Source organism: Notechis scutatus, chromosome 5, assembly GCF_049901735.1.
Source record: "Notechis scutatus isolate UNSWTSFEM ecotype Mainland chromosome 5, rNotScu1.2, whole genome shotgun sequence".
Classification (NCBI taxonomy): domain Eukaryota; kingdom Metazoa; phylum Chordata; class Lepidosauria; order Squamata; family Elapidae; genus Notechis; species Notechis scutatus.
Window position 1 is genome coordinate 105,093,657 of NC_142013.1, and position 12,763 is coordinate 105,106,419.

Here is a 12,763-nt window from a genome sequence, read left to right on the forward strand (position 1 = left end):
ATGTGGCAGCCACTGATGAATAACCATGTGTGTGTCTGTGTTTGTGTGTGTTCAACTTAATTAATGATAATATATTTTCACTTATGCTAATTTTTGCTTAGTTCTTATTTTTCAGTCATTTTGTGCTTCCCACAAATCATCCATTCATGAGCTTCTATTTCTACTTTTCCCCCCTTGCATAGAATAGCGTCAGAAAGACAATACAAGGCTGTTTGAGCCATGTCCTTCTTGTGTTTTGTCCTTGTAAGCAATATCCACTCTGATAGTTGAGTGGGTTCGCATATTAGGTTGGGTCATTAGAGAAATTGTGGTTGGAAAGCACAAGAAAAGGATCACACACAGTTGTGGAATCTATCTGGGCAATCGATGACTGCAGTCAAAATAGCATAAAACTTGGAAACTCCTGGATGGATATTAAAACCATTGTCTATGTAGATTCTCAATCATCCAAAGTTATGGTTGTCCCAAAATTATTTTTTTTCCAAAGGGCTACTAGACCTGTTTTTTTTTTCCTTGAAGACATTTCACTTCTCATCCAAGAAGTTTCTTCTGGTCTGACCAAATGGTGGAGGATGGAAGGATGCAGTCATTAGCATTCTTTCTGAAAATCATTGAGGCCACTTGAAGGTTTATCTCTGCCCATAAATCCTTCCATCTTCCACCATTTTGTTAGAGCTCTGAAGAAGCTTTTTAGATGAGAAGTAACACATCTTCAAGGGGAAAAAAAAGTCCAGCTTCCTTTGAAAAAAAAAAGCCCTTTGGGGATATTAAAACAATCGCACTATTCATCATCAAGACAACCGGGATGATTAGGGGACTGGAGACTTAAATATATGAAGAACAGTTACAGGAACTGGGCATGGCTAGTCTAGTGAAGAGAAGGACCAGGGGAGACATGATAGCACTGTTCCAATATTTGAGGGGCTGCCACAGAGAGGAAGGGGTCTAGCTATTTGCCAAGGCACCAGACAAAGACCAGACAAGAAATAATGGATGGAAACTGATCAAGGAGAGATTCAACCTAGAAATAAGGAGAAACTTTTTGACAGTGAGAACAATCAACCAATGGAACAGAAGTTGCCTTTGGAAGTTGTGGGAACTTCATCACTGGAGGCTTTCAAGAAGAGGTTGGACTGCCAATTGTCAGAAATAATGTAGGGTCTCCTGCTTAGGGGGCGGGGTTTGAACTAGATGACCTACAAGATCCCTTCCAACTCTGATTATCTGTAATCTCCTCAGGGAGATTGTAACTTTCCTACAAATTATGGACTGATTTGGGCAAACCCCCAAAGTGGTAGATGCTGTTTCTCATGTAAGAAAGTGAGAATTGGTTCCCCTGCTTTTTTCAGAATAAGAATTGGGTTTGGATGAACTATTCATTGGGCCATTTCTAGGACTGAAAATTAAGCTACACAACGGATCACGCACAGCCTGTAGGATATTAAAGTGATCATTAACAACGGGATGTCTCCCCCGAGAAAAAGTGAAGTCCAAAATAATAATTCATTGAAGCTTAGATGGTTCCAACAAGGTGATGTGCTACCAATAAAAGCTTGTTAGTGGTCCAGTAACCAAGGGGAACAGGATACAAAGAGAAGGACATGTTTCGTCCTGGACTCTCCGAAGGCTCTGTTTCCAGCATGTGCTGATTCTAAAAGATGGAAGGTCAACAGTGGAAGAAGAAAGTGCAGAAATACAGATGGGGTGGCAGGATCACTGCTAAAAAAGAAAGATGCCAATTATAAATAGCAAATGGATGAGGCAGCAGTAGGAAAAAAACTCTGCACTTGAAATACATGCAGTATGCATTAGGCAAGGGTGATACATTTGAAATGTGTATGAAAAAAGCAGGGAAATGTTTTCTTTTGCTTGAGAGTTAATAGCTGGTAACCAAAAGCAAAGCAGAAAAAAAATGCTCAAAAGATCAGGGTCACCTGGAAATAAGGTCTGCCCTTAAACTTGCTTCTTTCACTCATAAGCAATGCTGAAGGTCTTTGAAGGGATGTTTTCTTAACACAAAGCAAAGCCAGAGGGGAGAAAAAGAAGTCTGCAGCCTCTGATCTCTGTTGTTTCCTTCTCAAAGCCATATGACCAAGGATTGGCGCATCCCCATCATCACAAAAAGGGACATTTTAAGCTTTGCTTCCATTTCCCCATCACAAACAAGTGTTAGATCCTTGTCGTAACAGGGAACAAACTAGATCAACTCTTGAAATGAGTTGGTTACCTTCTGCTTAAAAACAGTCAATGTATGACTATTGCATGCGGGTGGATGGACGATGAATTTTGCACGTCTTATTTCTAGCTTAATCTGAGACCATAGTTTTGCTCCTTAAACTGGGTGAACTCAAAATCACCTTCCTTTCTTTGCATCTAAGATGTTCCTGAGAATCCGCATGGGTGTTTTTTCAAGAATGGTCTGCATTCTTTTTATGCAGATTTGAAAGTCCTTTTTTTTGAGTGGAAGTCTACAAAGAATTGGAGAACAATAAGGGTTGTTGGTTTTTTTTTGCCAGTGCATGCTTACCCACTTTGCATATTTTTTTGCAAAATTAATCAACTCTACCTAGCCCTGATTCTGTTACATATTTAAAATAAACAGTGAATGTGCTGTATCATATCCCATCATAACTTTTAACAAAAAGTAAGCAATTAAAAGGCTGTTTTTATGGAGCTCAAAGAGCTGACCTGGGGGACCAGTTTGTATCTGCATCAATGTGCTTCCTCCTACCACACCACCATCATCATCATCTTCCTCTTCCTTCCTTCTTCCTCTCCTTCTTCTTCTCCCTTCTCTTCCTCTTCCTTCTCCTCTGCTTCAGGTGTTGAGAGAGATATAAAATTCTGGTTCTTGCTCTTCTGTCAGCTTGAATCATTGTTAATTGTTGCTGTTTAGGTGTGTCTTTGTTGTCTCTCTATCATCTTCTGGGTCTGCCTCATGTTCTTTGACCTTCTCCTCTTTTTGTATATATGCGTTGTTATGCTATGGAAGCCCAAGGCATCATCTCCAGGTGAGCAAATAACTTCAATTTGCTCTTTTGGTATGTAGACTTCCTTCACTGTCTTTCTTTTTTAAAAGAGAAAGGATATTAAAAATAAATAAATAACCAGGAAAGAAATGTGGCAATGCTATCCATGAGCTTGTGTCTTGTTAGAGAATGCTTTTAGGTTAAAGGGAAAAAAATCTGATATTCGGTTGCAAACCAGAACTTGTAAACATACTCACTGCACCTCAAATAAGTGTCATTTCAGCAGGTTGACTCTGTTGCAGGTTTCTGTTCAAGGGTGCTGGTGTCTGGCTGTGATTTTGCAAATGGCATGGTCCCCCAATGTGCCTTTTGTAGAAATACCCACAACACACTTTAAATATTCATAATATGCCTATTTACCCAAAGAAGTTGGGAAAATCTAAATTAGTTATTCAAATGCTTTGCTCAGGTCTCTTTGGAGTCCATTTTTTCCTCTTTCTTCTCACAGAGAAATTCTTCAGCATAAGTTTCCTAATATTTCCAGATGGCTTTAATCAGCCTCCAATGTATATTAGATTCAGAACTAAAAGGAATATCAACATTTGAAAAATGTGCGTGCTTCAAGGGACTTTCATTTACTACCTATACTGATTGCAAATATATGCTAATCTCCTCCATCAACATTCCAACCAAATATATCCTATTATAAATGACATTTTTATAACTGTAAAGCAAGCCCCATAACTTGCAGGCTTAGAATTTTACATAATACCCAGAAGCCTCCTTTTCCATATACTGAACTGCAGTGGGGTTTTTTTTAGGTGTCAGAAACAAAATTCAATACATGACTTTCTTTCTACTAGCGCATGCAAAATGCTAGGTCCCTTTGCTAAAGTTTATATCTCAATGATTTACTAAATGACCAGAAGTTTGCACAATCTTTGTGGGATGCATAATTAATCAAGACAACTTTCTGCAACTTTGACTGTATGCTTAGCTTAATCTTTATGGGCAATTGTTTATAGATTCAAAATAAGAAAGCGGATACAACAGGAAGAAAGGTGGAGTGCCATTTTAGTTAACCATTTATACTACTAACCCTTGAGCAAAAGTAATCATTTGTACATGTTTGCTGTATCTAGACAAGATCATCTTTTGAATTTTTTTTTCCCCAGTCTTCTTTGCAGAACTCTTCCTAGCTTGGAAAATAATCGAGTGGTTCAGAAGTACCTCAAGAGAAAAGTCTTGCATTCTTCTGTACACAATAGAATTCCTTATGCTACTAGGCTCAAAAGTCTCAGTTTGGATAACTTAGAATTGTGTTGTTTGCAGTCAGACCTAGGTATTGCATACAAAATTATACATAGTAATATTTTACCTGTAAATGACTTTTTTTTGTTTTAATTGCAATAATATGCACGTGAACAACCACTTTAAACTCAAGCGTAAATCGTTCTAAACTTGTCTGTAAAAATATGATTTCTGTAATAGAGTGGTCAAAGTCTGGAATGCCCTGCCTGATTCAGTTGTCTCAGCTACAAATTTTCACAGTTTCAGGCACAAATTGACTTCCGTGGACCTTACTTCATATTGAAGTGGTCAGTAGAGGGGTTGCACATATATGCACTAACATGCCTATCATCTCTGTCATTGTATTTTTATTCTCTTACACCTGCTCTCGTTTTTGTTTGACAAATTCCAATCAATCAATCAATCAATCAATCAATAAATAAATAAATTCTTCGGTATCCTTCAATCCTTGCAAGTTTGGGGACTGCAAAGGGCATTCTAAAACCTTTTATCTTATGTTACAATTTGGGGGTGGAAAAAATACCATTGAAATTAATTGTTCTCTTATTTTAAATTGTAAAAAAAAATGAATTAAAAAAATAGAAGATGTGTCTTCAAACATGGGGGAAAAAAGATGTTGTGTTTATATTTGTACCATGTAGAAATCACAACAGCTTCTGTTCACTTTGGAATTCATTGAAACCACAGTGGTTTAGCAGCTAGCTACCATAATGCCAAATTGATGTGTTGACATGTTATTTTTATTCTATTATGACATTACACACAATGAATTAAGAGGCAGAAGTTGGTATTACAAAGTCGAAAAGTACATACATCTGTTCTGGCTTCTGCAGGTATCCATGATTAAACTACGTTAAACTTTCAGATGTAACTTATATTAGCTATGTTGAACTTAATATGAAATTATGTTTTATCTGAGTTTCGTGTGATTTTTTTTTCTCCCTGGCTTTGTCTGATTGGAACATGATTCCAAGCATATCTGTGAAATTTGGTTTGGTTTCAGGAAAAAAACTATCATGTAATCTGAAACTCTTACACTGCAAAAACATATGGTCTACACAACTCGATCAGGGCAAAGCAATAGACGCAATCTACATAGACTTCTGTAAAGCCTTTGATTCAGTGGTACATGACAAACTACTCCTAAAACTAAAAGCTTATGGTATCTCTGGACACCTGCATAACTGGATAGAAGCATTTCTGTCAAACAGACAATAAATGTTCTAAATTGGGAGTGTCCTATCAAATTCTGTACTTGTCAACAGTGGTGTCCCCCAAGGCAGTGTTCTAGGACCAACTCTTTTCATACTCTACATAAATGACCTCTGTGATCATATCAAGAACAACTGCGTTCTCTTCACTGATGATGTAAAACTACTCAACACCACAGACAATACTATTACCCTTCAAAAAGACCTTGACTATGTATCAGAATGGTCAAATAAATGGCAACTTCAAATCTCAACAAATAAATGCTCTGTCCTACATATTGGCAAAAAAAATATCAGAAAATAAAATACAGGCTGAATAGTCAAGACCTTGTTGATGATCCAAACTCTGTCAAGGATCTTGGAGTACTCATCTCTAATGATCTAAGTGCTAGAGCCCACTGTAACTACATAGCCAAAAAGGCATTAAGAGTTGTTAACCTAATCTTACGTAGCTTTTTCTCTGGTAGTATTACACTAATAACTAGAGCATATAAAAAATTTGCTAGACCAATACTCAAATACAGCTCATCAGTCTGGAACCCACATTACGTATCTGATATTAACACAGTTGAGAAAGTCCAGAAATATTTCACAAGAAGAGTTCTCCACTCCTCTACTCATTGCAGAATACCTTATGCCACCAGACTTGAAATTCTTGACCTAGAAAACCTAGAACTATGCTGCCTTTGGTCCGATCTAAGTATAGTATATAAAATCATACATTGCAATGTCCTACCTGTCAATGAATACTTCAGCTTCAACCATAACAACACAAGAGCAAACAATAGATACAAACTCAAGGTTAATCGCACCAAACTTGATTGCAGGAAATACAACTTCAGCAACAGAGTGGTCAATGTCTGGAATACTCTACCTGACTCTGTGGTTTCTTCCCCAAACCCCAAAAACTTTAACCTGCATAAGCGCACCAACGTGCCTACCGTCCCTGTCCTATTGTTTCTTTTCTTTTATTTTTATTTTTCTTATATGTATTCATGTATTCATAACTATGTTTTCACTTATTATCTTGTAAACAATTGACAAAAATAAATAAATAAATAAATAAATAAATAAATAAATAAATGTGTTTTTCAACCCACTCCCCAATTATGTATGCCTTTGCAGATAGTAACAAAAGTAAAGCAGAAAACAGAGCGAAAAGTCTTTTTAATTCACAAGGCATTCACAAGGCAGAAGTCAGAATAACACAGTATCCTAAATTTCAATTATAAACTGAATCTGCCAAAAGCTTAGTGAACCCTTCAACAAATGGTGGCTATGATTTACGCTAAGAACAAAATCTCATTTTGTTACACAATATTCACCCAATGTACAGTGACAAAACTGTACCTAGTTCTTTAAGGTTGAGTGAATGGGCATTAGAGAGTGATAATGTTCCTTCATCATCTTGATTGTGATTTATTGTTATATCATTCTAAAAAGTGCCTCCAGAGAAGGTGATAGTTGATGAAGAATTATATTAGGTAGTATACTGAACTTTCGAAATTTATGAACAGAACTAGCAGTGTATCACCAACCCTTTACAGGTGCTACTTATAGAATTAAAATACAATTTAGTACAGGTTTAATAAGAAAGTGGCATGGACTCAGAGCTATAATTCTTCAAAATAAGACTATGCTTTAAGTGAAATCTGACCTTACCATATAAATAGCCTCTAACTGGAATTTCACTGAGTGCTTTGAAGGTGATTCCATACCTAAGTATTCCACCCAGAAGTTGGCCCTCTCTTTATATTCACTTCCATGAAATCTTGGAGGAAATTCCACCTCTAGATGAGCATGTCCACCAATAGGAGCTGCTGTTTTTTTAATGAGGGAGTTGTACTATTGTTTCAGAACATACTTCTGTTTAATTTTTCATGGTAATAAATAAGCCCCGATGGAAATGGAAAAGATATAATAATGAAATATTAGAAATATGTTAATATTGCTCATTAGAGCTTGGGTGGGGGAAGGTAAATAACATTAATGGAAGAATATATCCATAAAGCCATTTTGGCTACATTTCAGTTCCAGAAACTTGAAAAAAGATTTCCAGTTATCTATAAACATTCTATTCTATCAATTTGGTAAATTTTGCTGCCAATGAAAGAATTCTGTATTTTTGTTATCCAGGGTTCGGTCACTCAATTTCTGCTTTCCATTTGGGTACCCATTAAAGCTTCAGAGTGGTTTATTTGGCCCAGTGTGAGAAAGACATTAAAAAATAATCTCCATGAAGTTGAGCTTGGCAGTCCTCTTGCCATCCGACAGAAGGGGTTTGACTTTGCTTCTTCCAACCCTAATGCCACAGTCCATTCTGCAGCCCTGGGTACCTCAGATGTTCCTCCATCTAAAATACTAAGCAGGGCTCACCCTGCTATGCTTTCTTTCCCTGGTAAAATAAAATGCCACCAGCTGTGTCCAGTCTAATTCGCAGCTACATCCAGCGTTTCTTTTTTTCTCTGGGGATATACAGTATATTCAGACAATATTTGAGGTTCTTCTTATTCATAAAATTGATGGAAGAAGAAGAGAAACAATTAGATGGTAGAGAGAAGGAGATATGATACCATGTTTCTGACCATTTTGCTTTCATACTGCAATAAGCATCTTATAATGGTTTTATTTTAAGTTTGACCATTGTTTTGTTATGCTTATTTGTTAATTTGTCTATTGTAGTTTTCTTTTCTTTCTTTCTTTCTTTCTTTCTTTCTTTCTTTCTTTCTTTCTTTCTTTCTTTCTTTCTTTCTTTCTTTCTTTCTTCTTTCTTTCTTTCTTCCTTCCTTCCTTCCTTCCTTCCTTCCTTCCCTCCCTTTTTCCCATTTAGTAATTGTCAATAAGGAAGACAAAAACAATCATCTGGATAGTGGATGTACCTGGAGTGAGCAGAATACAAGAAGAAAACTGGGGGAAAAAAACCAAAATACAAAGACCTGCAAATAGAAGTAGAACGACTGTGGCAAAAGAAAGCAAAGATACTGCCAATAGCGTTAGGCACCCAAATCAGCATCAGTCAATTGCAATAGTAGTACTATTACAAATACTATGTTACACTGTTCCCTATGCACCCACAGAATAGTAAAGACTCTTTGGAAACCTTTAACTCCTATGATGCCTCATAGATTTAATGAAAAATGCAGTTCTACTGTGATTTAGTCTCATACTTTTTCCTTCCAACCTTCCTTCCTTCCTTCCTTCCTTCCTTCCTTCCTTCCTTCCTTCCTTCCTTCCTTCCTTCCTTCCTTCCTTCCTTCCTTCCTTCCTTCCTCCCTCCCTTCCTTCCTTCCCTCCCTCCCTGACTCTGCTGGATTTTATATAAGCCGCCCAGACACATTTCATTTCATTTGGGAGACCATATAAATATGATGATCAATGAGATAGATAATGTAGGCTGCCCTGAGTTATGACCATTATAAGCAGACTCCATTATGTTCATAACTCGAAGACTACCTGCATCCATTTACATTTGTTCTGTTTCTCCTCCATGGAGAGATCAGGAACTCAGGCTTTTGCATAGAGTCTCTGCACTGTTTGTTTTAATCAATCATCACTTAGTATTACATTTCTTCCTGTTTCTAGGCAGATGTCATGCTTGGAAACTACCAGTCAAGTGTTGACAGTTCTTATTGCAGATACTCTATGCTGGAGCATGTCACTGTAGCACTGTCATATTAATGAGTCATGTCTGAAGCCTTCCGTGGAGTAATGGACCGCTAATTGGCTCCAAAACCACGAATATTTCTTCTGTACCTGAGGTTGTATGCCACAATATTCTTCGAGAAAAGTAACTCCTTTCCTTGCCTAATGACTTGAATGACTTTTCTAATGCCTCTCTTGAGCATTCCAAAGGCACATTCTTCTAGTAGGGACATATTTTTTTATATAACCAACTCAAAGTGTAGGAAGACAGAGGTCAAATAGGGTTTGAAATGCATCCATTTGCTAAGGAGAATTACAGTTCTCTTAGCAGGTAGGCTCAGTGGTGGGATTCAATTTTTTTTACCACCAGTTCTGTGGGTGTGGCATGGTGGGCACGCTTTGCACATGCACACACGCTTTGCACACGCATAGAGGTTTTGCCACTGACCTTCTCCTACAATCCTGCACTCTCCCTGGGTGTTAAACAGCTGGTATGTGGCAATCCACTGGGCTACACAAAACAGCTGAGCTTGAAAACCAGGAAATAAAGGTCAGAATAGAGGGTCCAGCAGCTGATCGTTGGAGTTCACTCACAGATGTTCCTCAGAGCTAGAATTCCACCACTGGGTAGGCTGTATGGTCTTACCAAAAACAAAAACAACAACAACAAAAAAACCACCCCAGCAGATCAGAAGTATTGGGAAAGGCCAGCGAACTCCAAAATATTGTTTTTGTTCTTATTTTTTTTCTTATTCTACTCAGGTGTCAGGAGGGACTTCTAATATAGATTTTCCTGCTAGTGGAGCTAAAATATGTTGATTTCCAACTATTCCCTTTTAAAGTTCCTTTTTTAAAAACAAATTTCTTGGTCTGCCTTCTGAGATTCTTCTTTGATAATCAGAGCAGATGGTTCCCAAAGGAACAGGATAGGCTTAAGGCACAGAAAAATCTTGACAGAATTGAACGTTGGGCTCTATCTAACAAAATGAAATTCAATGGTGGAAAAAGTAAGGTTCTACATTTAGGCAAGAAAAACCAAATGCACAGGTACAGTATATGTAGTACCTCGCTCAATAGTTGTAATTGTGAGTGGGATCTTGGAGTCCTAGTGGACAATCATTTAAATATGAACCAGCAGTGTGCTGCAACTGCCAAAAAAAGCCAATACAGTTCTAGGCTATATAAACAGAAGGGATAGAATCAAGATTACATGAAGTGTTAATGCCACTTTATAATGCCTTGGTAAAGCCACATTTGGAATACTTCATCCAGTTTTGGTCACCATGGTGTAAAAAAAATGTGGAGATGGTATGGTAACTGGAGGCTGAAACATATAAAGGGTGGTTTCTGCAATTGGGTGTGTCTAGTTTAATGAAAAGAAGAATTAGGGGTGACATGATCACAATGTCCCAATATCTCAGGGGGCTGCCACAAAGAAGAGGGAGTCAAGCTATTCTCCAAAGCACCTGAGGGCAGGACAAGATACAACAGGTAAAAACTAATGAAGGAAAGAAGCAATGCAGAACTAAGGTGAAATTTCCTGACTGTTAGAACAATTAATCAGTGGAACAACCTGCCTCCAGAAGTTGTAAATGCTCCAACACTGGAAGTTTTTAAGAAGAGATTGGATAACCATTTGTCTGAAATTGTATAAGGTTTCCTACCTAAGTAGGGGGTTGGACTAGAAGACTTCCAAGGTCCCTTCCAATTCTGTTATTCTGCTGATCAGTTGTAGGAGTTCATCCCAATTGGTCTACCTTTCATTTGCTCCTACTTATCAATGCTGACCTGTGATGACCCAAGGTGGGATACAAAATAAACACAGTCCCAAAAAAATAGGTGAAGCCCCTTTTATTCCTTCACTTTACCTCTAAGCTCCAAATATCCTTGACTGGAGACAAAAAACTCCCACACAAGCAGTTACAAGAAGGAGGAAATGCTGTTTAAATTATAAAGAGTAAAAAACAACACAAACCAGGCAAGATAAGGGTTTGAAGATGTCCACAGATATCAGAACACACACTGGGAAGGATGCCAAACTCAGAGAGGAACAATAAACTACATATATTTCCATGCTTGGTTTCCAGCACTCGCCCGTACACATGTCCGTCTTCTTATCCAGTTGTCACAGCTGCAGCCCATGAAGAGGATCAAGGCCCTCTCCCAGTAGACCACGTCTCTCCCTTATCCTCTCCTCCCTGCATGCCCTAGAATGGAGTGGGAATGGGCCTGGGTCCTCCTCTGACTGCCCAGCCGGCCTCTGCCCTTCCCCAGTCTCCTCCAAAACCTCCGGAGCCACACTTCCACTCCCTGTCAGCTGTTCCTCCTCTCCCTCAGAGTCAGTCTCCACCAGGGGCATGACACTGACCACTGCAACAGTTCTTTTTTCTGTTTCTTTCTGGGGCTTTTGAAAAGTGCATCTTTCACATAGATCTGTTAGTTTCCAGTCAATCCCCCTTCTTCCATTCTTTCGGAGTCAGGAAGGGGAAAACATTTGAAAACAGCTTAGTATTGGCCAAGGCAGTGCAGTACAGAGATGCACAACATTGTGTACCAGCCTGATGGCCCACAAAGGGTTTACTGATGTCCAAGGTAGTCAGTAAATCTAGTTTATTGCTATAGCTGTTTGAGCTGCCTTTCTTTTGGAAAATCAGAAGTCGAGCAGGACTGCATATTGAGTCTTAGCAAGGTCTGAAACCAGAAAATGATTTTTATTTGGTCTGAGTGTGTACTTTTTATTGCACAGAGAAATCATAAAAGTCTGTACATTCACTGGGCTGAAAATGTCTATTTTCCACATTTGTGCCCTAAAGTTATAATATGAGTAGCAAAAAATAGCAATATTTATCTCATCTTTTCTCTAGGAGTTCAAGGCTCCGTCTTACGGGTATGAGGGGATGATGTTGCTGCTTCAATAGTTCTGCAATGTAGAGGTAGTTAAGGGATAATATTTGTCCCAAGGCCTCCCCAGTTTATTTCATGCATGTAAATCCATAATTGCTCCTTTTTCAGAAGTATAAAACTTTTTCAGCTTTTCAGTTGTCTTCCTACCGGAGAAAACTCAGGAGAACCCTTTGCATCCGGCACAATATCTTTGTGCGACATCCTCAGTGTCTTATACTTTGTTTCCAGAATTCAGGATGTGGTGACTCAGTGGCTAAGATGCTGAGCTTGTTGATCAAAAGGGTGGAAGATCAGCGTTTCGAATCCCTAGCACAGCGTAACAGAGTGAGCTCCCATTACTTGTCCCAGCTTCTGCCAACCTAGCATGTAAGAAATGCAAGTAGAAAAATAAGGACCACCTTTGGTGGGAACTTAACAGCGTTCCATGCACCTTTGGCATTTAGTCATGCTGGCCACATGACCATGGAGATGTCTTCAGACAGCGTTGGCTCTTCAGCTTTGAAACTGAGATGAACACCGAAAACGAAAACGACTAGCACATTTGTGCGAGGGAAACCTTTACCTTTAACCTTTGAAAAATAGAATATCTAAAAAATTGTCACTGCTGTAATCAATACAACAATTTTCTGTTACATGCACTACCCGCTCCAGAAGGCAACCAGTGTCAGGTGATGCTCCATTCAAAATTCAAGAAAGAAAACTTAGACTCTTTAGATTAGAGCAAAG